At 39.2% G+C, this 26,508-nt stretch overlaps 1 long non-coding RNA gene across 4 annotated transcripts in view; it reads left to right on the top strand.

Annotated features, from left to right (window-relative positions):
- Positions 1–26,508, top strand: part of LOC105071296 (uncharacterized) — a 361,750-nt gene that overhangs the window by 123,971 nt on the left and 211,271 nt on the right. For all 4 annotated transcript variants that reach the window (XR_012510268.1, XR_012510269.1, XR_006725886.2 and 1 more), the window contains exon 4: positions 5,868–5,995. This is a non-coding gene — a long non-coding RNA (uncharacterized LOC105071296). The remainder of the gene's footprint in view (positions 1–5,867; positions 5,996–26,508) is intronic.

Genomic DNA, 26,508 nt, shown 5'->3' with positions numbered 1-26,508 from the left:
TTCCAAAGATGAGTGGAAACAAAAACTAGGGCCATATAGACACACCCTAAACTGAGCACCTGCTTTTGAGCCTGCCTCAAACATTGTTATCCTGTTTTTCTTGTGAATTGGCTTCAATGACTTATGATTCCTGTGCATCTAGCATATCTCATAACCAGCAGTCATTCATAGTCTATTTTAATTTTGGTTGTTAATAAGCTTGGTTTCGCTCGTGAGAGAGAGCTCAGTGAGACCGTATCTTCTCTATTTGTGGTGCTGGTTCTACAAGTCACTGCATACCTAACAGGGAGGAATACACATACAAACTTTCCAAATCGTCTTTAAAGGTTTTCAGTTCCCTTTTTTCTTTTTTTGGTTTCTATTGCCTTCCCAGTAATGGCTAAGACATTGTCAGTTTGTGTTTCTTCTTGTGATTTCTCTAGAAGGTCTTGTGGTCCAGGCCTTCAGTTGGGACCCAGTATTAATTTCCCATTGACTTTAGCCTGGCTATTTTTCTTACAGGGAATAGAAAGCCATTTAAGCCAGCTCAAGACAAAGGGCTTTAGCATATTGTATTATGTTACATTATTTTTGAATGGTAAAGTAATGTTTGTGGAAATCCAAGAACAGAAGACATATTAATTCTTGGCTTCAAGGAGACCAGAGCTCAAAGGTTATTCTAGATTCAAGGAAGTCCCAAAGACTCCAGCAGCAGGAGTTCATGGATCTTATGATTTCTATGATTAAGCAACATGCTACACATCTACTTCTTCTGGTCCTAGTAGTAACTGATGGCTACTTTTGCTTCAAGCTCAAGGCCTCAAGAGAGAATCTGATTGATCCAGTTCAGGGAAGACTGTATCTCCCTGACCAGCCTGTGGATTGTGTACTGTTGATTCAGGTGTCTGGGCCACAACCAATCATTTATGCACAGAGGAGGTGAGGTGCTGAGCACTAAACATGGTTTCCTGGGCCTGCCCCTTTGGCAGGAAGTGTGGGCAGGGTGGATCCCCTTAAAAGAGGCTGTGGGTGGGTTGGCACAGTGCTGACCTTTCCAGAATACCATCTTGTAAGAGACTAAGGTGTTTCCCAAATCACACAATGGTACACCAAGGTAAGATGATATATTGACAAAGATAAACGTGCAACTCAGAAAGATATCTACAAAGCACATGCATGCATCTTTGCAAAGGCATGCTTAAAACATGAAACAAATTTCATTGTTTCTTTGTGATACGTTTTATCTAAAAATGTTTATTCTTTTGCCTGTTAAGTCAGCTTGTAAAGCCCTGTGGCTTTCTTAGTCAGGACCTCCAAGTTTTGGTGTGCAGATTACAGTCAGCACGATTCTACTTGATACCATTCACAGAGATTTCAATGTGATAACCAAACTAAAGCTGCATTCACCTAACTGCAGTGGCCCAGCTAGTTACTGAGGTTTTGTTGTGATTGTGTTGAGATGGTCAAACCCACTGATTGGGTAAGTATACACAAGTGACTAAGCATACACAATGCCAAGGGCCACAGCTTTAAACACAGGCAGAACCTCTTTGTGACTTCAGAGGTCCCTTGTGTCAAATATACGATGCCCATGGTGCCGGCAAGCTCTCCTCTGAGGACAGGCCCACAGACACCCAGGACCCTGAAGAATAAGGGACATACATTGGGAACATTTCGATCAGGATGGTAATGTTAAGGAGCATGGGTCAAGATCCAGGCCTGGCTGCACTGCTGCAATGAGTAGGAGAGTTTTGGTGGTGGTGGTGGGGACTGCTGATATAAGGGGATAAGGCATGACAAACTTGGCCTGCTAACAGTTCTGGAGGACACAACCCCCTTGACAAAGACCAAGTCCTTGTGCTTAAGGTAGTTCTCTTAAGATTATTTGAGTCACTACCCATGGCAGGCTTTGGTGGTGACCCCATCTGTATAAACTTTACTCTCTTTTTTGAGTCTCCAGCAGAAACCAGTCTTTCCTGATACCAGATGTCCACAGCATGCTAGCTGTGCTTCTCTATGACCCGCATCACTTTCTATCTGTGTTAACAATCTAATTTTTCCCACCCTCTGATGGAAATTTCTATTAAGACAAGATCAATGTCTGACTCCTGCCTGGTGTTCCTGCCATTTAATAAATATTTGTTGGGTAAATGGGAGTAGGGACCTAAATTTTAGCCTTTTAGTTACCGATTTGGCTGTGGCCATGTGTCTTCCTTCTTCTCTTTGCATAGTGGCCCAGAAGGGATAGTCTGAGATGAGATCATTGCTGATTGAAGCTAATTTTAGTGCCAAATTTATTTAAAATTTTCAAACGTAGGTACTGTGAAACATCCTCAGTATATCCTGTAATATATAGAAGGGTCCACAGGTACAGTAGATTACCAGCAGGAAGATGGAATTCCTAGTGGCAGATCAGGAAAGCTCCTTGAGTATGGAGAAAGAGCTGGAGGAGCAGGAGGAGAGAAGGGTAATAGCTAACGTTTATTGATAGCCTACTGTGAGCCAGGCCCTGTTATCAGCATTTTATATACATTAATTCACTTAAAACTCACAGCAGCCATGTGAGGAAGCTGCCCTTATCCCATTTCACAGGTGAGCCTGGTGCAAAACAGAGCAGGTTGCCCTGTGGTCCATGCAGTCTGACTCACTGGATTCCAGGACCCCCTTCTTTTTCCTTCCCATTATGTTCATACCTCATAAATTCAAAATATTATTGATACATGTTAAATATTGTTAAGTATTAGATATTCAAATACAGTTTAATTAAGAGTAGTATATTCACTCACTCATTTATTCACAAACTTTCATAAACCATTATTATGTGACACTTTTCCAGCAGTGAGTATATTTGCCCTCCCTGGAAGCCTTGAATGGTCAAAAATGAGGTGATGACTGTTCCTGATTTCATCCTTGGGGGCCCTGCTGGCTTTCTTCTGCTTTCACTGAAGTCAGCCTGGGTCTTTGCTATTCCTCAAAATAGAATGTCAGTAAGATAGACAAACCCGTTTCTTGCTGATATTAATGCTTCTCAGACCATAAAGTTGGTGCAGTATTTTTCAAAACAAAACAGAACTTACTTTCACTGGTATGAGGATGGAGAGAGATGAAGTAGAGATGGGAGTCAAACAGCCCTGTTCTATCACAGCTGTCTGTGCAGCTACTTCAACCACTATATAGTCTTGGGAAGATCTGTTTTCCCAGTCACACAGGATGAAGAAGTTCACTGCCTTGAATCTCCTATGACTTTCAAAGACACTACTCCAAAGCCTCCAGTGTTGTTTGGATAACCAATTCCCACTTCCCGGAAGGGTCCCTTTATTCCCCATTTGTTTTTATTTTTGACATTTTGGGTTGGTGATAGAGAAAGGCTTCTGGCTAGAAGCTGGAGGCTGTGTCTAAGACAAGGAAGCTGTCAAGTGGCAGAAAAGTTCAACTTGGTCCTACCAGACAAAAAAAAATTTCACCCCTCCAGGAACTTGTGTACACACTGCTTGAAGAAGAGCAGAGATTGCATAACTCTTCAGATGTTGTACTTCGTCAAAGTGAGAATTGTACTAGCAACCAGAATTCTGGTTTGGCAACACAAAGACTTTACTATAATGCAACACCATTCCTATACCCACATGCCTAGGACAGCCAGACGTATACTGGCATTCAGTAATTATTTGTGGAATGAATGAGTGAATAGAAAAAAATCTAGAAAGGTATCAATTGTAAATGTTGAAAGTAATTATCATCTCTTTAAATAGCTGAGAATTCTGGTTTTTCTATTATAAATATGTGTTATTTTTATAATAATAGTTTTAAAATGTAACTTCAATTTTCCAGGAAATTACTGACTTTAAGCTGAAGTGAGGGCAAACATAGGACTGGATTTTGCTGGTTTTATTATTGCCAAGCTCAGCTTTATGGTGAGTAGTATAGCTACAACCCTTGTGGGTAAATTCCTGGAAAACTGGTTCTTTCCAGAATACGGATCAAGTTAACACTTTCTAACCAATGCGGAAGTAACTACTTTGTTCTCTAAGCAAAGGGCTTAAAAAAATTACAGAATGTTAGAGGTTGTCTTGCCCCATTTTCTTAGTTTCCAGATGAAGAAACTGAGTCCAGAGCAGTGGTTGGTTAGCCTTGAGCAAGCTAATGATGAAACTGGTGTCAGGACTCAGCATTTCTAACTGGAAGCACATTTCCTTATTTCACTGTCAGTTAGAAATCCAGCAAGAATTTAGTGGCTTACTTAACTGGGTAATTGAGGAAATTTTAATAAAGGATTATTTAAAAAGTGGAGGCAGAGTTAAGATGACCAGCAAAGGAAGCGAAGCACTCCAGGTATGCCAAATGGAGAGCTATTCCACCCCTAGGCTGAGGGAGGCTAGGGTAGAAGCTGTTACAGAACCAAGGGACACTAGTGGTAAAGAGAAGGCGTCTCACATGCACTGGGGTATTTGGTAGAGGAACAGCCCATCTGCAGGGAACCAATAGCCCAATTTTATTCTTTTCCAAACTAGAAACCAAAGGTCAAGAGAGCTTGTTGATTCATTTCAAAGAGGTCAGCATCCCAGGGCATAGAGCAGTGAGGAAGGGTAGAGGGTGGTTTTGGAGGGACCTGTGGAAAATATCCATCACATTTGCCCTCTTGAAGATAAACCCGGTCTTTTCTTTGCTCTCACTTCAGCCTCAAATCATTAATAACCTGGACAATTGAGGTTACATTTTTAAAACTATTATTATACAAATATGTATTTATAATAGAAAAATCAGAACAATGCAGCTGTTTAAAGAGATTATAATTACTTTTCACTTTCATTGTTTATACTTCTCTAGACTTTTAAAATTCATCCATCCATCTATCCATTCATTTATTCATGCCACAAATATTTATTGAATGTCAATGTGTGCCACCCTACTGTAGACATGTGTATGTTGGAATAAACAAATTAGACAAAAATTCCTTCCCTCAAGGAGCTAACACTCTAGTGGAGAAGAGTCACAATAAATATGATAACCAAAATGATAGTATGTGAGGTAATGATTAAAGGGCAAGAAGAAAAACTAAAGCAAGAGGAAGAAACAAAAGTGATATAGGGAAAGTATTGTAATTTTAAATAAGGTAGCCAGGAATCCTTGTGTGTGTGTGTGTGTGTGTGTGTGTGTGAGAGAGAGAGAGAGAGAGAGAGAGAGAGCGCGAGCGAGAGAGCGAGCACGCGCAAGCGAGCAATGACTGCCTGTTTGTAGGGCTTTTCCTCCGGCTAACTGCTGAGTGTTCAGATAATGGGGAGTGTAGGTGGTGTGACTTACGCCCTCCCTCGCAGTTTCAAAATGTCTCTCTTTAGGTTTTGTAAAGGGCAAAACTTTCTCCACTCTTCATATTAACCATTAAAAAACTGCTGTGGGGAATCCTCAGTGCAAGTTTATTAGCCAAGTTCTTTGTGTCTGACCCTGTCTAGCTGGGTGACTTGGGGGAAGTCATTTAACCTCTCTGAGCCTCAGGTTCCTTATGTGCGAAAATGAGGGGTTTGGTGACTGAGAAGAGATGAGAAGGAAATAAGATTAGATCTGAGAGAGTCCTAATGCCCAGCACACAGTTGATAGTCAGTAGATGGTGTCTTCTTTCCTTCTCTGGACAGAGCTGCAGAAAAGGCATGTTCTGGTAAAACCGTAGACAGGATCCACAGCACTGAGGAAGTCTGCCAGTCTATTAATAACAGTAGCTGGTATTAATTGACCGCCTGTGTACCAGGCGGGACTTTTACATGTGTATCCCACTTGTAAACCCTTGCAATTTAAGATGAGGCAATGAGGCACAGACCCCCTTGCACAGCTGATGGGTCACAGAGGCAAGGCTTGACTCCAAGTCTGGCTGATGTTAATCTGTGCTCTCTCTACAGGTGCTGTGCTCTTCCTCTCCCCCACCCTTCCCTGCCCCTGTGAGGAAGAGTCAAGGCTGGATTGAGCCAGAGTGTAGGGAAGGATTTTCTCATAATTTGGCAGCCCATGAAGATCTCTAGACTACCAGGTAAGGACTATTTATCACCCCGAAAAAGCTTCTTTACTAAATCCCATAAATGCAGTGGTTCTAAAAGTGGGAACTGTGCTGATTGCCTGTGAATCGCCTAGGTAGTTTAAAAAAACAAAAACAAATGTCAGGACTTTGTCCCTTGAAATTCTAGTTAAGAAGGCCCGAGGTAAGGCTTTTGGTTGTCTGTGTCAGCATAGTCCCAGGTGTTTCTGATGTGCTGCCAGATTTGGACATCTCCCTGGGGCCCAAACTAATAATGCACCTTGGGAATCTTCTGTTGCCTTTGCCTGGTTGCCAGCAGGATCATGAATTATAACTCTTCCTGATGGTAGTAAGCATGCTGGATAATCTAATCCAGGCTTCAGCTGAACCTCTGATCAAAGTATTGGGGGACAGGAAAGGACTTGTTGCCTTGAAGCATTAAGAGGAGAGACTCCTTCCTGGTCAGTCACAATGGTCAGTGATCTTTGGCCATTGAAAGAACAGTCCATCAGCTGTACTACCCTCCAGGCCACAGCTTCTTCAAGGACATTATGAGAGACCTTGTCAAATGCTTTGCAGAAATCAGTATACATGTCTGTGCTACCCCTTTCAATTCAGGCTCTAGAAGCTCCAACAAAAACAAAATGCAGTTGGTTGGCACAGCTCTTTATCAGTGACCCCACACCAGCTGCCAGTGTCAGCAACTTCTTTTCCAAGGGCTCGGAAGTCGGTTTTTTTTTTTTTTTTTTTTTTTTTTGAGAAACAAAAGAACCTACTGTCTTCTTGGTAGGTTTCTACAAATATGAACTGGAAAATGGCGCTCACATCAATCAATTGTAAAAATCAATTTCGACCTAACTTAGGTCTTGATGCTGCATTTCTCTCAAGAACAAGGGCTCAGGTTATCGGCATATCTAGGGACTTTGGAGAGAAGTGCTGGAATGAACTCTTTAAGACCCAGTAGTCTTAAAGTTGTACATTTGCCACCTTTCTTTGATGATCAAGAGAGAGAAAGCTACAAAGTCATTAAATGTAGACCATTTAGTTAGTCTACACGGACAACCTCAGACCCACACTCATCCTATCATTTTCTTGATGGCAGCAAGTGGATCTGACCTCTCTCCTCCATCACAGCAAACATGGAGTCAGAATTCCTTATTGGGAGGGAGGATTTTTTAATAATTGGTTTGTGTTTTTTATTTTATTTTGTTTTTTAGAAGAGTTGATCTTTTCTTACTTTTGGGTCTAGCATGGCTGCAATTCCCTATGAATCTTTAAATGTCCCAGTCAGTACTTTGAAAGTGTATTTTATTATCTTAAGGATGTGGCTTAATCAACACTGTCTTATCTATCTGATCTCTATGTTACCTTTCATCTTGGTGGTTATGTTTCTAGACTCTGAGTGAAATCTGTCCTTTGGTTTATTTATCCTAAATTGTTCTATTTGAATGAGACCCAATAAACATATTCAAAAATTACAGTATTAATACCACCTTGAAGAAATATTCTTTACTTTAGTAGCAGATTCTTCGTGATCCTTTAAGTAATGAACATAGCCAAGAAAATATATGTAACTCAGTGCTCTCATTTTTATAACTGTTCATATCATATATGCCAGTCTAAACATGTAAAGGTAGTCTCATCATTATCCAATTAGTTACTTTTCTGTCTCATGAATTAGCAAACCTGTGTATCTTTGATCTTACAATAGTAATTTTGACTTTTTCTGAGCCTTATGTTTTAATCTTTGAAGAACATGTGAAAATGATGAAGTATAAGATGAAAGTCACCATCTATTGAGTGCATTTACATCAGGCACTGTACTCTAAATGCCATATATGCATTAAGTTATTAAAACTACATATTAAATTATGACATTAAGATATAATTATTACTTTCTCTGACCATTTTGCTTTTCTTCCTCAAATATCATCCCAAAATTATAACTCAGAGAAAACCAGTTTTTTTCCTCCCTTGGAAAAGAAGTCTAGTATATTAATAAAATACATCCTCATTATGTTTCTGTCATCCTAAGATAACTTGAGCTAGGACTGCATGAATGAGTCTTTTATGTTAAGATTGGAAACTTTTAGTAAGGAGTGATATTAGATCTTTAAAAAATTTTTTTTTATTGACGTACAGTCAGCTACAATGTGTCAACTTCTGGTGTACAGCACAATGTCCCAGTCATGCAGATACATAATATATTGGTTTTCATATTCTTTTTCATTAAAGGTTATTACAAGATATTGAATATAGTTCCCTGTGCTATAGAGAAAAAACTTGTTTTTTTTTAAAAATCTATTTTTATACATAGTGGCTGAAATTTGTAAATCTCAAACTCTCAAATTTATCCCTTCTCACCCTCTTTCCCCAGTAACCATAAGATTGTTTACTATGTCTGCGAGTCTGTTTCTGTTTTGTAGATGAATTCATAATGTCATTTTTTTTCTTTTCTTTTAGATCCCACATGTGAGTAATATCATATGATATTTTTCTTTCTCTTTCTTGCTTACTTCACTTAGAATGACAATATCCGGGTCCATTCATGTTGCGGCAAATGGCATTAATTTATTCTTTTTTATGGCTGAGTACTATTCCATTATATAAATATACCACAACTTCTTTATCCAGTAATCTGTTGATGGACATTTAGGTTGCTTCCATGTCTTGGCTATTGTATATAGTGCTGCTATGAACATTGGAGTACATGTATCTTTTCAAATTAGAGTTCCCTCTAGATATATACCCAGAAGTGGGATTGCTGGCTTATATGGTAAGTCTGTTTTTAGTTTTTTGAGGAATCTCCATACTGTTTTACATAATGACTGCACCAAACTACATTCCCACCAACAGTGTAGGAGGGTTCCCTTTTCTCCGCACCCTCTCCAGCATTTATCGTTCGTGGACTGTTTGAATGATGGCCATTCTGACTGGTGTGAGGTGATACCTTATTGTAGTTTTTATTTGCTTTTCTCTGATAATTAGTGATATTGAGCATTTTTTCATGTGCCTATTGGCCATTTGAATGTCTTCATTAGAGAATTGTTTGTTTAGGTCATCTACCCATTTTTGGATTGGGTTGTTTGTTTTTTACTTATTCAGTTGTATGAGCTGTTTATATATTCTGGAATTTAAGCCTTTGTCAGTTGCACTATTTGCAAATTTTTCTCCCATTCTGTAGGCTGTTGTTTTCTTTTTCTTAGGTTTCCTGTGCTCTGCAAAAGCTTGTAAGTTTAATTAGGTCCTGTTTGTTTATTTTTGCTCTTATTTCTATTGCCTGGGAAGAACATAGCTAAGGAGAACACAGCTAAGATTTATGTCAGAGAATGTTTTACCTATGTTTCTTCTAGGAGATTTATCCTGTCTCGTCTTATATTTAAGTCTTTAAGTCATTTTGACTTTATTTTTCTGTATGGTGTGAGGGAGTGTTCTAACTTCACTGATTTACATGCTGCTATCCAGTTTTCCCAACACCACTTGCTAAAGAGACTATCTTTTCTCCATTGTATATTCTTGCCTCTTTTGTCAAAGATTAATTGACTGTAGTCTGTGGGTTTATTTCTGGGCTCTCTATTCTGTTCCATTGATCCATATGTCTGTTTTTATGCCAATACCATGCTTTTTTGATTACAGTGGCTCTGTAGTATTGTCTGAGGTCTGGGAGGGTTATTCCTCCATCTTTGTTCCCTTTCTTCAATATTGCTTGAGCAGTTCTGGATCTTTTGTGATTCCATATAAATTTTAGAATTGTTTGTTTTAGTTCTGTGCAAAATGTCCTGGGTGATTTGATAGGGATCACATTAAATCTGTAGATTGCCTTGGGCAGTATGGCCATTTTAATGATATTCATTCTTCCAATCCAAGAGCACGGGATATCTTTCCATTTCTTTAAGTAATGTTTAATTTCCTTAATCAGTGTTTTGTAGTTCTCCATGTATGAGTCTTTCACCTCCTTGGTCAGATTTATTCTAAAGTATTTTATTATTTTGGATGCGATTTTAAAAGCGATTGTTTCTTTACTTTCTTTTCTTGCTAATTCGTTGTTAGTATAAAGAAATGCAACTGATTTTTATAGGTTAATCTTGTATCCTGCTACCTTGCTGAATTCTTTTATCAGTTCTATTAGCTTTTGTGTGGAGCTTTTAGGGTTTTCTGTATATAGTATCATGTCATCCACATATAGTGACAGTTTTACCTCTTCTCTTCCAGTTTGGATCCCTTTTATTTCTGATTGCTGTGGCTAGGACTTCCAAGACTATGTTGAATAGAAGTGGTGAGAGTGGGCATCCTTGTCTTGTTTCAGATTTTAGTGGGAAGGCTTTCAGTTTTTCACTGTTGAGTACTATGCTGGCTGTGGGTTTGTCATAAATAGCTTTTATTATGTTGAGATATGTTCCCTCTATACCCACTTTGGTAAGAGTTTTTATCATAAACGGGTATTGAATTTTATCAAATGCTTTTCTGCATCTATTGAGATGATCATGTGATTTTTGTCCTTTCTTTTGTTGATTTGGTGTATCACATTGATTGATTCGCATATGTTGAACCATCCTTGTGACCCTGGGATGAATCCAACTTGATCATGGCATATGATCTTTTTTATGTGCTGTTGGATTCTGTTGGCTAATATTTTGTTGAGGATTTTTGCATCTATGTTCATCAATGATATTGGCCTGTAATTTTCTTTTTTCTCTTTGTCTGGTTTTGCTATCAGGGTGATGGTGGCTTTATAGAGTGAGTTTGGGAGTACTCCTTTCTTTTCAGTCTTTTGGAAAAGTTTGAGAAGGACCAGTGTGAGTTCTTCTTTGTATGTTTGGTAGAATTCCCCAGTGAAGCAATCTGATCCTGGACTTTTGTTTGTAGGGAGGTTTTTTATTGCTATTCTATTTCATTTGTAGTGATTGGTCTGTTCAAGTGGTCTATTTCTTCTTGATTCAATCTTGGTGGACTGTTTGTTTCCAGAAACTTGTCCATTTCTTGTAGGTTGTCCAGTTTGTTTCCATACAGTTGTTAGATCTTTGTTACTAGTCCCAGAGAGGGGTTAAAGATAGCAGAGTGTTACTAAGTTCATTAATTTGTTCATTCTCATAACAAGAGTCTATTGAGCACTTAACCACATACAGGACACCGTGGTAGACATTAGGAATGCAGTGATAAATAACACACACTCTTCAGATTTTTATTCACTGTCCATCACAACAATTTATGTAAGTGTAAATTCCACTTAGGCCACTGGGCAAGCATCCTGATGCATTTTTGAGTCAAGTTCCCTCAGCCTAATGCTGGCACCTTCTTTCCTGATCCTCCTTTATTCTTGTTTGCATACTATTCTTGAGAAGCACCCGAGTTTTTATTGACTTAGTTCATGCTCTATAATTCAGTCTGGATCCAAGGCTCCTGGTGTCACAAAATCTATTTAACCTCCCAGAAGACTCTTTCTGCTAAGTGGATTCTTTGTATTTCATGCTTACAAACTACCCAGCATTTTAGAGACAGAGGGGATTTTACCTAAAGACAGTGACTGTTATCTGACCTAGTGCAGATGTTAATTAAACAGTGATGCTCTCACCCAGTCCAGGAGACATGACCCTCTGTTCTTCCAAAATGAGCAGAAGCTCCAGCCTTGTGATTTCTCTGAAATGCTTTGTCTCTGCAGCTTCCTTCTACTTCACCCTATGACCCATTGTTTGTGACTTCATTGGTAGGAGCCAATTCTTGTAAAATAATAATGCCTTACTTAAGCCCAGATCTAGATGCAGGTTGGATTTCCAGCAACCATGGAAATAATTAGGAGGGAGAGTGGGGAAAATAAAACCTCAGAGCAGCCAAAATAGCAGACATCAAGGTCATGTGCTAAAGCCCATGCAGTTTTCTGTTTGACAGACTTATAGGCCTCGTGTGTTAGTTTCCTATTGCTGTTGTAACAAACTGCCCCAAAACAACACAAATTTATTGTCTTATAATTTTGGAGGTCAGAAGTTTGAAATGAGTCTCACTGGGCTAGAATCAAGCTGTCAGGAGGGCTGCATTCCTTTCTGAAGACTCTCACGGGGAAGCCATTTGCTTGCCTTTTCCAGCTTCTAGCTTCCAGCTGCCTGAATTCCTTGGTTTGTGGCCCCTTTCCATCATCAAAGCCAGCAATGACTAGTCAAGTCTTTATCATTCCAAATCATTCTGAAACTGAGTCTCCTGCCTCCTTTTACTTTTGAGTACCCCTGTGATTACAGTGGGCCCACTCAATAATCCAGAATAATCTCCACACTTCAAGGTCAGCTGATCAACCTTAATTTTTTCTTGCCATATAGCACACTATACTCAGAGATTCTAGGAATTAGGACACAAACGTCTTTGGGAGGCCATTATTCTGCCTTCTACACCCAGGCTCAACTATCTGTATCCTTAGTTCATGGTAATACAAGTATGGTTATATGATGTATGAGCTGTTCAGAGTAAGGAACACTGTGAGTGGCAAACAATAGACACAATAGTGTTTATAATACAAAATGAGAGCGGAAAGCCTAATTCAAAAGAAGAGATGAAAACTGAAAATCAGCCACAGAACTAGCAAATCACAGAAGTCTGAGGTCACAGAGAATGGGGAAAATTCTCTATCCATTTTGGTGGTGTTTAAGGGTGTTCTGTTTTATGGCTCAAAACTTTAAATACTGTTCAAAATTGTGACACTGCCTGAGTCATTAAGAAAATGTTTTATTCAGTTTTAAAAGCAAGCAGTACACCATACTTTTAAAAAGGGGTTTAAAAAATGAAACTATAAAGCATCCAGAGGAAATCTAGTGAGTATTCGTCTGATTTCTGAATGAGAAAAGGATTTTCTAAGCATGAAAACAAAGGAAGAAATGAAAACAAGAAGGGAGCCATATTTTAATATAAACAGATATTTAGGTGTTAAAAATCATAAGCCAAGTTAAAAGGTAACAGCAAGTTGTGAAAATAATTTGTCAAAAATATGACCATTGATAAGCTTAACAGAGTTCACACAAATCAACAAGAAAAATGGACATATTAAATGTAGACAGCTTATAGGAGGACAAAATATCAGAGGTAAATTAGTATATGTATAAAAGTTTAAACTCACTGGTAATGAAAAGTGAGAACAGTTATGGCAGTTTTAACTTACCAAATTAACACTGGTTTTTAAAAAAATGATAGTATTTAATGTAGGTGAGGGTATGGTAAAATATCAAAATATCACTCTCATAAGTTGCTGGGTATATATAAATAATACAAATCCTCTGTGAAGGCAATTTGACAGTATGTATAAAGAGCCCATAGATATTTATATATTTTGACATATTAATTCTATCTTTAGGTATTTATTCAAAAGAAGTAGAAATAGAGACAAAGATTTCTTTAAAAAAAAGATGTTCATTCTTATTTATAATAAAAACAACTGATTATCCCATGGAGATAATGGTTAAATGAAGTATGATACATTTATATTGCAGACTATGTAATAGAGCCATTAAAATGTATCTCAAAGAAAGTTTAATGACATAGAAAATATTAAGTGAGTTGTGTTATTTATTTTATATTTAAGCAGAAATTTAATGCAGAATAGGATGAGAGAAATTACATCAAATACTGAGTTACAGGCTTGTGAGTAACTTTTGCCTTATTTTTCTTTTTCCAAATTTTCAAGCTTTTAAAAATAAGCATGTGTATAGTTTTATACTCAGAATTGTATTGTTTTGTTTTTCATAATCAAAAGTAGAGATGTGTGTAGTATTCTTTAGAAAGATTTTCAGATAAAATGGCTTAATTGTTTTGGTGTTTGAGGCTTTAGTTATATAGACAATTCATCTACATGAAATCTTTTCTCCCAAAATGGTGCATAAGACATTGGTATACTTTGGAAATATTGGCTTACATGAGTAAAAGATAAAACTCTAAATTCATATAATTTGGTTAAGTGTTTGGCTTATGACAGCATTCCCCTAAGTGTGTTTCAGGAAAATGGACTGTTTTAAGTTGGCTTGTGACAAAAAGCATTTGGAGTTCAAATGCAATTAGAAAATACAGTGTACTGTATTTCCTCAGAGAGTCACAATTCATACTAGCATTTTCAAGGCTCTGAATAATCCTGCAGTGATGAAACCTGCTTGGTTTTGTTTAAAGCAGAGTGTCCCAAAGTAGTACTCTTCAAAATTCTATTAACACCTATTAACATCTCCCAACAAATCATGTTTCATGTATGTTACACACTTTGGAAAATCGTAGGTTTACACAAAAGCTCAACTGACTCACTTATTTTTTCCTCACAACTTTGTAGACTGTAAGACTTGATGAGGTGAGTCCAGTTGGAATGAACTTTTTGGAACTGTCAGGAAAATTCTAAGAGGATGATAAGGTTATGATTGGGCAAACTTGAGACTGTGTGGTAGCTGTATGGTTAGGAAGATTTCAAATTCTGTTCCTAATTGCCAGATTCCGCTCTCCCACATCCCATCACCAGCCTCAAACCAGTGAATAGCTGCTGGCCCAGAGTCCTCCGAACTGCCGAAGGCTTTTCTTTCCAAGCACAATGTGCCCAGTGGGGATGGGACTTTCCAGGCACCCAATCTGAAGGGAGATTGCTTCTCTAACTTTCTGCTCCAGATTGCAGAATAATGTGCAATCCCTTAGTCATACCTGTTACGTCTGAGAGGGTATGATGAGATAGTCCATTGCTAGAAAGTAAACCTTGTGCTAAAAGGTAAAGAATACATGTGGGGTCACCAGCAAATGGTGCAAATGAGTTCTTGCATGTTTTAATGAGTGGCCTGTGAGTGCCTTCTCTCTCGCTCTCTGGTTTTTGGTCTTCTTCCCCAAGGTCCTTTTTGTCTTTTGGAGCCTGTTGGCCTTCCCTCAAGGATCAGGATCCTAGGCAGTGGACTCTTTTTGGAGCTGGAGGGACCGTGCTGTGATCTCTAGGTCCACTTGAGCAAAACAACATCTTTGGCTCATATTGATTTTCTTAGATAGCATTCATTGTGTCCTGTTATATTCCTGGAGCCTCTGCCTCTTTTCTCTGGCTTCACCAGACTCTATCCTGGGAAGAGGTGGAAATGGGGAAGAGGAAGAGGAAGACTCTGTGAGAAACATGCCATCATGCTTAGATTCACAGACCCCCATGATTCTAGGGTAGGCAGGGAGCTTCATGATCATCTCATCCAGTGGCTTGTGGATATCTAGGGTTAAGCAGACAGAGTGACATTTAGCGGGGCCTCTAGATCCATATTTGCCACTTCAACCACAGCAACTCTGCTTTTTAATATATTGGAGCTGCAGGTAAAATTTCGTTTGAGAAAAGATACCTGCTGCCAAAAGAAATAGTTGAAGACAATGCATGTGTAAATCTCTGCAACAAGCAGTCATGCATCTTCTTCTCGAACCCCTCCAGTGATGGGGAGCTCATTACTATTCCATATTTGGTCATATGTTTTGTGAAACAGAAATCTGTTTCCCTGAGACTCCTACCCGTTTGTCCCAGTTCTGCTTTCTGGAGACGGATAGAAATAGTTTAAACCAATTTCCAGCTTTAAGCCCTACCAGGACAGGACTTCATCAGTTTCATTCTTTGGTGCATCTCTGGAACAATTCCTGGCATGCAGTGGGAGCTTAATAAGTGATTATTGAATAAATGAATGAAAGAGTACCTTCATGTATCTAAGATTACCAGATGGCTTCAGTTTTAGAAATTGTCACACCTAAGGGCTCATGTGATGATAACCTCTCTCTCCCTCCTCAGCCTGTGTCTCCTCTGTCAAAGAAGTTTAGGATGGAGTGCCAATATACTAAGGATCATTGTGCATGAGACAAGGACCCTTCGGATTTAACTTATTCTGCCTAGTGTTTTTGAAAAAAGCTAAAACAGGCACTGCATAAAAACAACTTAATAACCATGAAAAAAGCTACCAGCCTTTTGTCAGGACATGAAGTATGACCCAGGCATGAGGATCCTGCTGATATGCCCTCATCATCAGTAGTTACCAATATGGTAGAACTTGAAAGGCACTGAAAAGTCCCACCAACTCCCAGGATTGGACCAGAAACTTTACTATTAGAGAGTCATTCCTTTGGGTAAAGTACTCATGTCTCTACTAAATGTAAACACTGGTCATATTGAGTTAATATCTTGGAGTGAATTAGCTGATAGGGTGTTTTCCTTAAGGATAAGAGGCCCTCAAAATGCTGGATCCTAGGGGAAGAACTGGGCACCAGAGAAAGAAGGAGCAAAGGCAAATGATCTAGAAGGTGAAAAGAAAGTGCAATTTTGTTTAACTTGATATGTGTGCAGTATTCCTGCAAATTGCTTTAGTGTAGAAAAGGCTGTTTGAGGCAGAGCATTGATCTGGCTCCATATATACCCTATGACACTGCAGAAGAACCTCTCTCCCACCTCACCCCACCCCATTGTGAGTCTTCCATGTGAATTAAAGTAATAGGACCAATGCACTCAGACATGTTGGAAGTTGGGTGCTGGATGCATTCAGATGACTATCAGGCTGTTGAGGAAGGTGTCCAAGCTTCCCTGAGGCCATCCTCTCACCACAGAAGGGAAAAACCAATCCCTGACAAGCACATGGGTGATTATTAAGCCGTGTGATGAAGTGTTACTTCCTGAATAGGACATTCACAATTCTTGAGAAACTCTTTCTCAATCAGGGTGAGTGACAGTTTTAGAAAATGAAGGCCTTTGTTTTCTTCCTCTGTATGTGTGCTCCCCCATTCCCTGCACTTCCCCCAAGTCTCACACCCCACCCCAGAGGAAAGATTTGATTTGGGAATGTGTGTGCCTACATTGGAGGGAGGCAGTTAGAAAAACGCAATTTACCTGCCCTAATAGAACTTGAATTACTTGTACAGACATCTCTTCCACGGTCCTTGCAGCCAAATGCTACTTTTCTTTTTTCCTTTCCAGATAATGTGGCTAATATCATTATCCATGTGGGGGTGTGTTTACTATTCTGAGATCACACTAACATTACTCATTTAACGATCTGGAATGTTTTGAAACCAACATGTCTCACCATATCCTAGACTGGGATTTTTTTTTTTTTCTCTACTGATTCTTTGATTGATAAGGACTGCCTGTGATCATGACCTTTAAGATGCACAATTTGTAGGGTGTGGGATTGGGGCAAAAGGAGGCAAAGGCCACCCTATCAGCTGGATCAGTGTTGACTTCTGCTCAGCAAAAGTAGTGCACACTTCATTGGCAGGTTAGATGCTTTCTGAACTGGTGGAGGCTCAGGAAGCTGCTCTGAGATGCTCAGCCTGAGCTAAGACTGAAACTAAAGCTATCAAAGGTGCCTTTTTTGATTTTCAATTCCGGTTGATTTGAAGGATAACAAGGCTCTGTCTTCTCTTATTGATCACACATAGAATCAACACCTGCTTTATGGCAGTCCCTGTGCACAGAATTGAGAGTAAAGACTCATAAGACGTCATCCCCACCCTTAAGTTTTTCAGCCTAGCAGAGAGGCAGACATGTAAATAAGTGTGGTAGATACCTGACAGATATACTGGGGCAGATCAGAGAAAGTAGTCATCTCTCTAAGGATGGGAAGAGGGAAAGTCAGAGAAGACGAAAGAGATAATACGCAGACTGGGCCTTTGTGAGCAAATAGGCACTTGTCTAGGTGGGAATGAAATGCAAAGGCAAATAAAGAATTTTTTTTTTTTTGCATTTGCAAATGTATGGAACAGCATGGAAAAGCATGGAACAGCATGATGCTATGGGGGGAATTTCTAGAAGTTTGATGGCCAACATAGCAGTTGGAGAGTGGGAGGGGAGAATAGTAGCAATGAAACACAGCAGTCAGATCAAAAAGCCCCTGGAAGGCTCTGTAAATGGGTTTTTATTCTACCGTGTAAGCAATGGGGAGCCAATGGCTAGGCTTTAAATGAGGTAATGACTTACCAGATTTTCATTTCTAGAAATGGGTATCTGTGGGGAGAATCGGTCTGAAGATGGCAAGACAGGAGGCAGAAAACTAGCTGGGAGGCTATTAAAGGGATTCAAGAAAGACATGAGGGTTGCGGCTAAGGCAGTAGGAATATGGAAAGATTAGAGAAGTTTTAGAAAGATAGAATTCCCAAGATTCAGTGGACATGCAGCAGGGGAAGGAGTGAAAGTTAAAGGAAAATGGGAAATCTAAGATGACACCCAGGGTTCTCGTCTGAGTGACTATAGGTGATGTGGAGACAGGGGGTGTAAGAGAGAATCAGTTCAGTTTTATGCATCTTGAATTTGAGACACCTGTGGGATACCTAAGTGGAGAGGCCCAGCATGCAGTTGGTTATATGGGTCTGAAGCTCAAAAGCTATGTCAGAGATGACCAGAAAAATATAATGAAAGTTGTTTGGATGTTAGTGGTACTTAAAACCGTGACAGTGTATGGCCATGTTGTGTGAGAACAAAGAGCCATGGACAGGTGCTTCAGCTCTTCAGCTGAAAGCAGTGGACAAAGAAAGAGGGGCGAGAAAGGGAAACTGAAGGAGAAGAAGGAAAAGCCATGTCAAGGACGGCAGGGAAGAGGTTTCAAGATGGAGAGACATGTCGACAGTGTCACATACTTCAGGGAGGCCAGTGAGACAAAGCCTCACCCCCTGGATAAGGCATCAGTGATCTTGAAGGAGAGCAGCTATGGTGGGGCTACAGTGGGGCGGTGGGTGTGAGATCAGATTAGTGTAGGTGGGAAGCATATGGGTATACAGAAATGGAGACTCAGTGCTGGCAATGCATTCAGAAGGTTTGCCTAGGAAAAGGGGAAAACTTCACCAAAATATCTGTGACTGCTGATTTTCATGGGACTACTAGTTTTCTATGAAAGTTATTTCACAAGTGAAATGGATAGGGCAGCCTGATGGGACAAGAAAGACTGCAGACTTTTAAACTACCAAGCACTTCCCATTGCTTTCTAGGCCCTGGGCTGGGTACTTTGGCGTCACAGTCTTGAAAGTTTTTCTTTTATATCGTTCTCTCCTTTTCCTCTGTTTTTTGCTGCCACATCCTCCTCCGAATTCTCTCTATTGTATATAACTGGGCTTGCTCCTTGAGGACGTTTGAGGTCTAGATGCAGTATTAGAAGCACAAGGCTTTCTCAAAATACTTGGATAAGCAAGGCTAAAAATAATAAATAATAAATGTTGAACAGCATTAAGTCATGTTATTAAGCCCTAATAAACTGTTAAAGAAAAATGTAGGCAAAAATGCTGTCATAATGGAAGTGGGGGTACAGTCCTGATCACGTTGTGGGGAGTAAACACAGAGGCCCAGGGTGGTGAACATGTGTCTTAGGAGGTTGTGCCCAGCATCCATCACATGGAGTTAGTCTTCCCTTGAGTTGTTTATAAAAGCATATCCTAAACCCAACCTCTTCTAATTGTGTAATTGCAGAGTTTGTAATCACCTGTTTCAAAGAGCTGGGAGCCTCAGACAACTGAACAATCAGAACTCAAATGTGACAGCAATACAAAAGACACACCTTCCTGAGTGCAGAGGTGGTGAAATGAAGTAACGGTGGAACAACTGTCAGGGTTTCCAACTTCTCTAACTTGGAAGGAGTCACTAGGTGAATAAATAGCACACTCCCACTCACCCCAGCAGAAGCCAGAATGACCCAGTGGGTAGATCGGTAGTAGTAATAGAAGTTGTAATGTTTCCACATTGAGTTTTTAATAGAACTCAGGATCCATTGGGGGCCTAGACAATTTGTAAAGTAGGCCAACTTTCGTCCCTCCCATCTCTTCTTCCAACCTCCTTCTTCCTTTCTAGTGAATAGCTTCTGTATTATAGGCTCAGAGTAAGGACCAGGCACTGGACTAAGCACACTGAACATGTTCATTCATTTGTATCTTACAGCCACCCTATGGGCTAAGTACTATTATTATCACCCCTTTACAGATAAAGAAACTTAGTTTTGGAGGATTAAGTAACTTGATCAAGACACACTGCTAGGTGATTTAGATGTGTTCAATTCTTATGTCTGTGCTTTTTATCACTTAGCAATAAAGCTACAGTCAAGATATAATCTTTGATAAAGAAGATGTGGTATATTTATACAATGAAATACTGTTCAGCCATAAAAACCGACAACATAATGCCATTTGCAGCAACGTGGATGTTCCTGGAGAATGCTATTCTAAGTGAAGTAATCCAGAAAGAGAAAGAAAATACTTTATGAGATCGCTCATATGTGGAATCTAAAAAAAAAAAAGAACATAAATACAAAACAGAAACAGACTCATAAACATAGAATACAAACTTGTGGTTGCCAAGGGGGCAGGGGGTAGTAAGGGACAGACTGGGATTTCAAAATGTAGAATAGATAAACAAGATTATACTGTATAGCACAGGGAAATATATACAAGATCTTGTGGTAGCTCACAGAGAAAAAAATGTGACAATGAATATATGTATGTTTATGTATAACTGAAAAATTGTGCTCTACACTGGAATTTGACACAACATTGTAAAATGACTATAACGCAATAAAAAAAAGTAAAAAAAAAGCACAATAAACTGCAAATAAGTATTCTATTCTAAAAAAATAAAAAATAAATAAAAAGCCATCACCATACACATCTTAAAAAAAATAGAAAAAAAAAGTTTTTAGTTCTATATTTTGCATTTTAAAAAAAAAGATATAATCTTTGAGCTTTGTCCTTAGTTGGCAATTATTTTCTCTTAAGTGTTATTCCTCCAAAGTTTTTAGGGGACTGGAAAAGGCTTTAAGAATCTCTAATGTGACACAAGTCACTTCCCTATTTGATATACAATATATTCATGAAGACATGAAAATTAAAGGTATAGACATCAAGCAAGAGAGGTAGATGCTATTTGGTTTGGTTAAGAGGTCAGAGAACTTCCAGAGATTTAAAAAATAATTATAAAGATGCTAACTATGCCTTGCCTTTTGGGTACTATATTTGACACTACAGTCCCAGAATTTCATCCATGTTCTTTAATTTGTTCTTTTTCTTCATAATTGAACATATAATCAACCTCTTCTCCATGGAGCATCCAATTGAGGCTAAAGACTGGCTACTTTTAGCATACCTAAGATTTCTATTTTTGTCTTAATTTTATTAAATTGATGAGACCTCTCTGCTTATTTTCACTAATGTCAGCAGTTTCTTTTTCTGTTTTCTACTCACTTTTGTAAATGAATATTTGAATATTCAGATAATTGCATGAATCTTCCATTTTACCAAGATGGTGCTGCTGTCAAAACTGAACAGTTGTTCAGTTCCATTATGGGAAAACGCCTAGTGTTCTTTTGTCAGCTAATGAATGAACTTCTGAACTCAGTGTATGAAAAATAATTTAGAGGTAGGAGTGTCTGAGGTATTTAAAGTGTGGTCTGTAAGGTAGTTAACATATAACAGTCAAGGACTGTAAATAGATCCATTTAGCAAATGTTTACAGAGGGCCTAGTGTTGTGTGTTTGGCCTTGTATTAGGTTTTGTGGGCACTAAGAATACCTGCCACTCCCTGATACTTTCGGATGGACCTCATTATTAGGGTGATAGTTGGGGTTAAGAGGAATGGTGCCAAAATGTTTGGGCAAACTTCCTAGGTGACTACTGCATAGCCTCTTTGAAATGAAATGAAGGGGTTCACTTATTAAAAAGTGTATTCAGTGTTGGGAACTAGTCCAGGGACTGAAGACAGAGAGATATGGCGATGAGCCCTAAGGAGCCTTCAGACCAGTGGGGACACAAACAGATAAATGGATAATCCAATTACAATGTGGTAAATGTGTTGATTGAGTATAAACAGGGTGCTATGGGACCATAGGGAAGGACCCCCAGACCATCCTGAGAAGTCACAGAAGGCTTCCTGGCAGAGTCCTGAATACCAGGTAGGAATTTGCCAAGTGTGAAGGAGAAAGGATGTTTTAGATAGATGGAATAACATAAGCAAAAACACAGACATGCATTTGTGGACACAGTTTTGAATCTTTATGAGACAGAGAGTAGGAGATGAGGTTGAAGACTTATAGAAGGACCAAGCCATGCTAAATACTGGATGACAAGTCTCATGTCAAGGATCGAGGACTAGACCTTGTACAAATGGCTACTCGTTCATTATTTGTTATAGTATACTGGATGATTTTGGTTTTCCCTTAAATATAACTAAAACTACCTTCCTACTCCAATGATCGGCCAACTTTGGAATTCTTTGAGTGAGGCCCTGAAAAAAAAATGCAAACATAGCAAAATGCTGCCACCTAGAAGAGCAGATAATCCCTAAGGATCATAATGCACAAACTAAATTTCTAACCAAGCTTCAGGAAATGAAAAGAAGTTAAGTTTTCTATAGCTATAATCCTATCACAGGCTTAAGATTCACCAGGGTCAACTTCAGACAGATTCATTCTGCTAGAATGGGAGAAGTAGATTATGGTAGTCATGTTGTGATCTTCAGTGGTCTTTTACATGGAGGGAGTATCCATCTCAGCTCTTTTCAAAATACTTAGCTGCAGCTGGAACTGTATAAAAACTCTGACTTCCCTCCTAGGACCGCCCAGCAGACCACTCCTTATTAGCATTCTTCATCTTACTGTTCCTTACTCAACATTTGTGGTATTTCATAGTCAGCTCCCCAAATATATTTTTTTAACAGCTTCATTGTGATATAATCCTCATATAACACAATTCACCCAATTAAAATATACACTTCAGTGGCTTTCAGCATATTCACAGTTGTACATCCATCACCACAATCAATTTTAGAATATTTCTACCACCTGAAAAAGAAATCCCATACCCCTTAGCCGTCCCTCCAACTTCCTATGCCCCTCAGCCCTAGGCACCACTTGCTAATCTATTTTCTGTCTCTATAGATTTGCTTATTCTACACATTTTGTGTAAATGGAGTCGCAGTATGTGGTCCTTTGTGAACAGTTTCTTTCATTGCTTACCTTTTGCTTAAATGAACCAGCACATGGTTTGTTTGACCTCAGAATCTTGTCCTTGGATACTGAATGGGTATTTTCTTCTTGGCTTCATGCACCTTGTTATCCCAACCCTGGCCAGATCCTCTAAACAGCTTGGACAGCAACCTACTTAGCCTATCATCAGAGCATATGAGCTAGACAGGTTGGGGCAAAGGTAGGACATGACAGGGGCATGTAATAGGAAATTGGACAGGCCCCCTACCCCAGATGGCCCCAATTTCTCTTTCCTACTAGTTGACTTTCTGCTGCTGTTGCCCAAAGGTATGGGGTGAGATAGGTGAGTTGGAAAGAATGTCTTCCAAAGTGTGTACCTTGAAGGTGGCAGCAGTTTTTCTTTTATTTTTCTCAGCTATTTCTACTCCATTAGTGTCTCTTTGGCACAGTCCAAGTTCAACTGACTGATTATAATCAGATGTGCCTATTCTGGTAGCTACATGGACAGCTCAGGGAGCATCCTTGGGGCTGTGACCAACCCTCCCCCTTGGCACACCAGAGAATGAAGAGAGGAGCTGGAAAAGGTGACCCCTCCCCCTTCACTGGTAAAGAGACTGTGTGTACCTTTGGGGTACCAAAGAGCTTATATTACAGATTACAACAATTTACTGGACACTGCACCTCATTTCACTCAGTTTCCTTGGGGATCATCATTTCAATTAGATCCATGAATCCTCTTTATACATTTATCTGTAATGACTGTAGAAAATGCTTTGTCATCACAAAGTGGAGGAAATCTTGCTTTTACTGTCTACAAGTAGGCACTGACTACACAGGTTGTAATGGTGAGATGGAATGTCTTAAAATCTTTCATCCTCCCTGGTTACTTGAGTTAGCCAGGAAATACAGCAGTGACTAGACATCATGATGGGATTGTGAGTTCAGACACCCCCAGTGTTGGGCTTGTGCAAAGAGGAAACTAGGAGGAGGAACTGTTCATCAGTACCCATCCTCACCCACACGTCTATAATTACCAACAACGGTTGCAATGCAACCCAAAAACATAAACACGATGAGTTGGCTAAAGCCCAGGCTCTATTTATAGTCTCTACAGACCTACTAATAGCCTTAACACCCTCCTTGAAACAAACCCCAAATTGGGAGCAGGGGACAAAGGGGCAGTCTCAGTTATGAGATGAAGTAGCAACTCTTTACCTCCAGTTCATTGTGGTCCTTGTATGAAAGACCATCAAAAACATCCAGCCATTCTAAGAGAGGCATATCTCAAAATAAACATTTTCCTGGGCAAGCCAGCCAAGAACACAGAGCCAAAGGATTTCCAACTCAGACTTGGAAATTATAGGGTTTAATTGGGAGGCGTGACAGGGGCACGTCATCGTTGTTTAGACATTTGACTTGAACTGTTTTTATTCAGGCAAGACAGGAAGTGGTTGAGAAGACGTGTGACACAGTGGAAAGAGCAGGGGCTGGGAGTCAGACAGTTCCATGTTTAGCTGGGTGGCCTTGAACAAGTTTCTAGATCTCTGTGAACCTCAGTTTTCTCCTCTGTGAAGTGGGAATACTAAAAATATATACCTTATAAGGAGCTGATAGAATCACATATGGCATATAGATCCTCAAAATGGAAGTTTTTTTTATGAGGATAATCATTAATAATGCATTATTATCTATCAGGATTTCTGAAAGATTTGGTCCATATAACTCACAGTGGGTAATTTACTCATGTCTTGAGATGGTCCATATTACTAAAAAAATTTAAAGAATTAAATGATATTTTAGATATTCTTCTCCTACCTAGGTCCTACAAAGCTACTTCAGAAAGTTGAAAATAATAAGTTTATTCTATATTTATATATTTTATTATTCAGAGATTATATTTGTTTATGTAGCATAGTTGCAAATTCCATTTCTTGCATATTTTAATAAGGAGCAGCCCATTTGATGAGATTAGTAAATGACATTATATCTATTCTAATGTTCAGGAAAACAAAGCATAGAATTTCTATATCTTGGTAAAACTTTATTTAATCTTACAGAGAATCAGAGAGATCACTGCAACAAATCTCCCCCCACCCACCCTGCCACGACCCCACCACTGAAATATTATCTGCAACATCCCTGAGACGTAGACACTCAACTCCTACTTGAACCCTTTAAGAATTAGGGATCCAGAGGCAATCCATTGCATTTTGGAAGCCGCTGAAATGGTTAAGAATTTCTTCCTTCTGTTGAACCCAACTTGATCTCTCTCTTGCTCTCATCATATTGATCTTGTTTATCCCTTGGGGACAGAACCTTCCTCTACACAATGGCCCCTCAGATTTCAGAAGAAGAATGAGACCAGGACTCTCCAAGTCTTCTCCTCTCTAGGTCCAAAGTCAAAAGAAACTAATTTTTAATTATTCAGCTTAGGGTTTTCTATGTGAATACAGATGGTTATCCATGTGCCCTTGAGAGTATCATATATATTTGTATGTGAACATGTATAAAACCTGTAGCCACAAAGTTCTGTATTACAGTCATTGCACCATGACCAAATTGGTATTTAGTTTTAATACTTCTAATTTGATCTTGGATGTGATGAAAGTCATAGTAGTAGTAATAATAACAACATCAGCAGCAGTAACATTCATAATTTACTAAGAGCTTACAGCATGCTAAAAACCCTGTCTTTTTAGTACAAAAAATTACATGATAAATGTTATTATCCCCCTTTTCAGCTGAGGAAAATCAAGTCTCCAAATGATGGAGTAATGTTGCCCACATTCCCAAAATTGGCTGCTGCCGCTATCAGGATCTGACCTGTGGTTGTCAAATCCCAAAGGCCAAGCAGCTGGAGTCCAAGAGGCTGCTTTTTGGTTATTTAAAGTCAGGATGGCTCAAGACAGGAAGGGCAGGAATACTGCAAGGATTCACTAAAGCAAGGACTCAAAGAGTGTGTCATTACCATGCCCAGCTGGAACCAAGACAGAGGCACCCAGGGGCAGAGTCTGGGACCACCAGAAAGTCCCTGACACAGGTGTGGAGGTGCAACCCAGAGGATGAGTCCAGAGAGGAAAGGAGCAAAGGGAAGGATTTTTTCTGTTTGCCCAAAGCATAAAGTTACACACACCCATGGCTAGGCTGTACTGTTAATGTCAGTAAATACACACTGGAGGTATCCATTTATAGACCATGGAAGGGTCAACTGCAATTCCTTCTTATCTGGTGTTTAAAGTCTCATTTACTAGTGTCCACCAGAAAGTTTAGCATATAGCTTGTGCGCTGCAATACTCTGCCTTTGCAGATTGGGCTCAAAACAACATTTGGTGAATTAAATCACACTTAAAATGAACTAGGACATCTGGATCCTAAATGCTATTGCTTATTATAATGTACAATGTTACATAATAATAATAAACCATTATTAATTACTTTGTAAGTGAGTAATTACTGAGAGCCATTCCAAAGTTCCTTTTTAAGAGCTAAATATTAACTTTGATGTCTCAGATCACCTCATGTTTACATCTCATAGGTCTTAGTCTTAGTCTTTACTTCAAGCACAGTAAAAATAATAATACAAGCAAAGAGGCACGGGAAACTCCTATGACAGGCATTTGTACT

This window comes from Camelus bactrianus, chromosome 11, assembly GCF_048773025.1.
Source record: "Camelus bactrianus isolate YW-2024 breed Bactrian camel chromosome 11, ASM4877302v1, whole genome shotgun sequence".
NCBI classification, from domain to species: domain Eukaryota; kingdom Metazoa; phylum Chordata; class Mammalia; order Artiodactyla; family Camelidae; genus Camelus; species Camelus bactrianus.
This window is presented reverse-complemented; position numbering and strand designations above follow the sequence as displayed.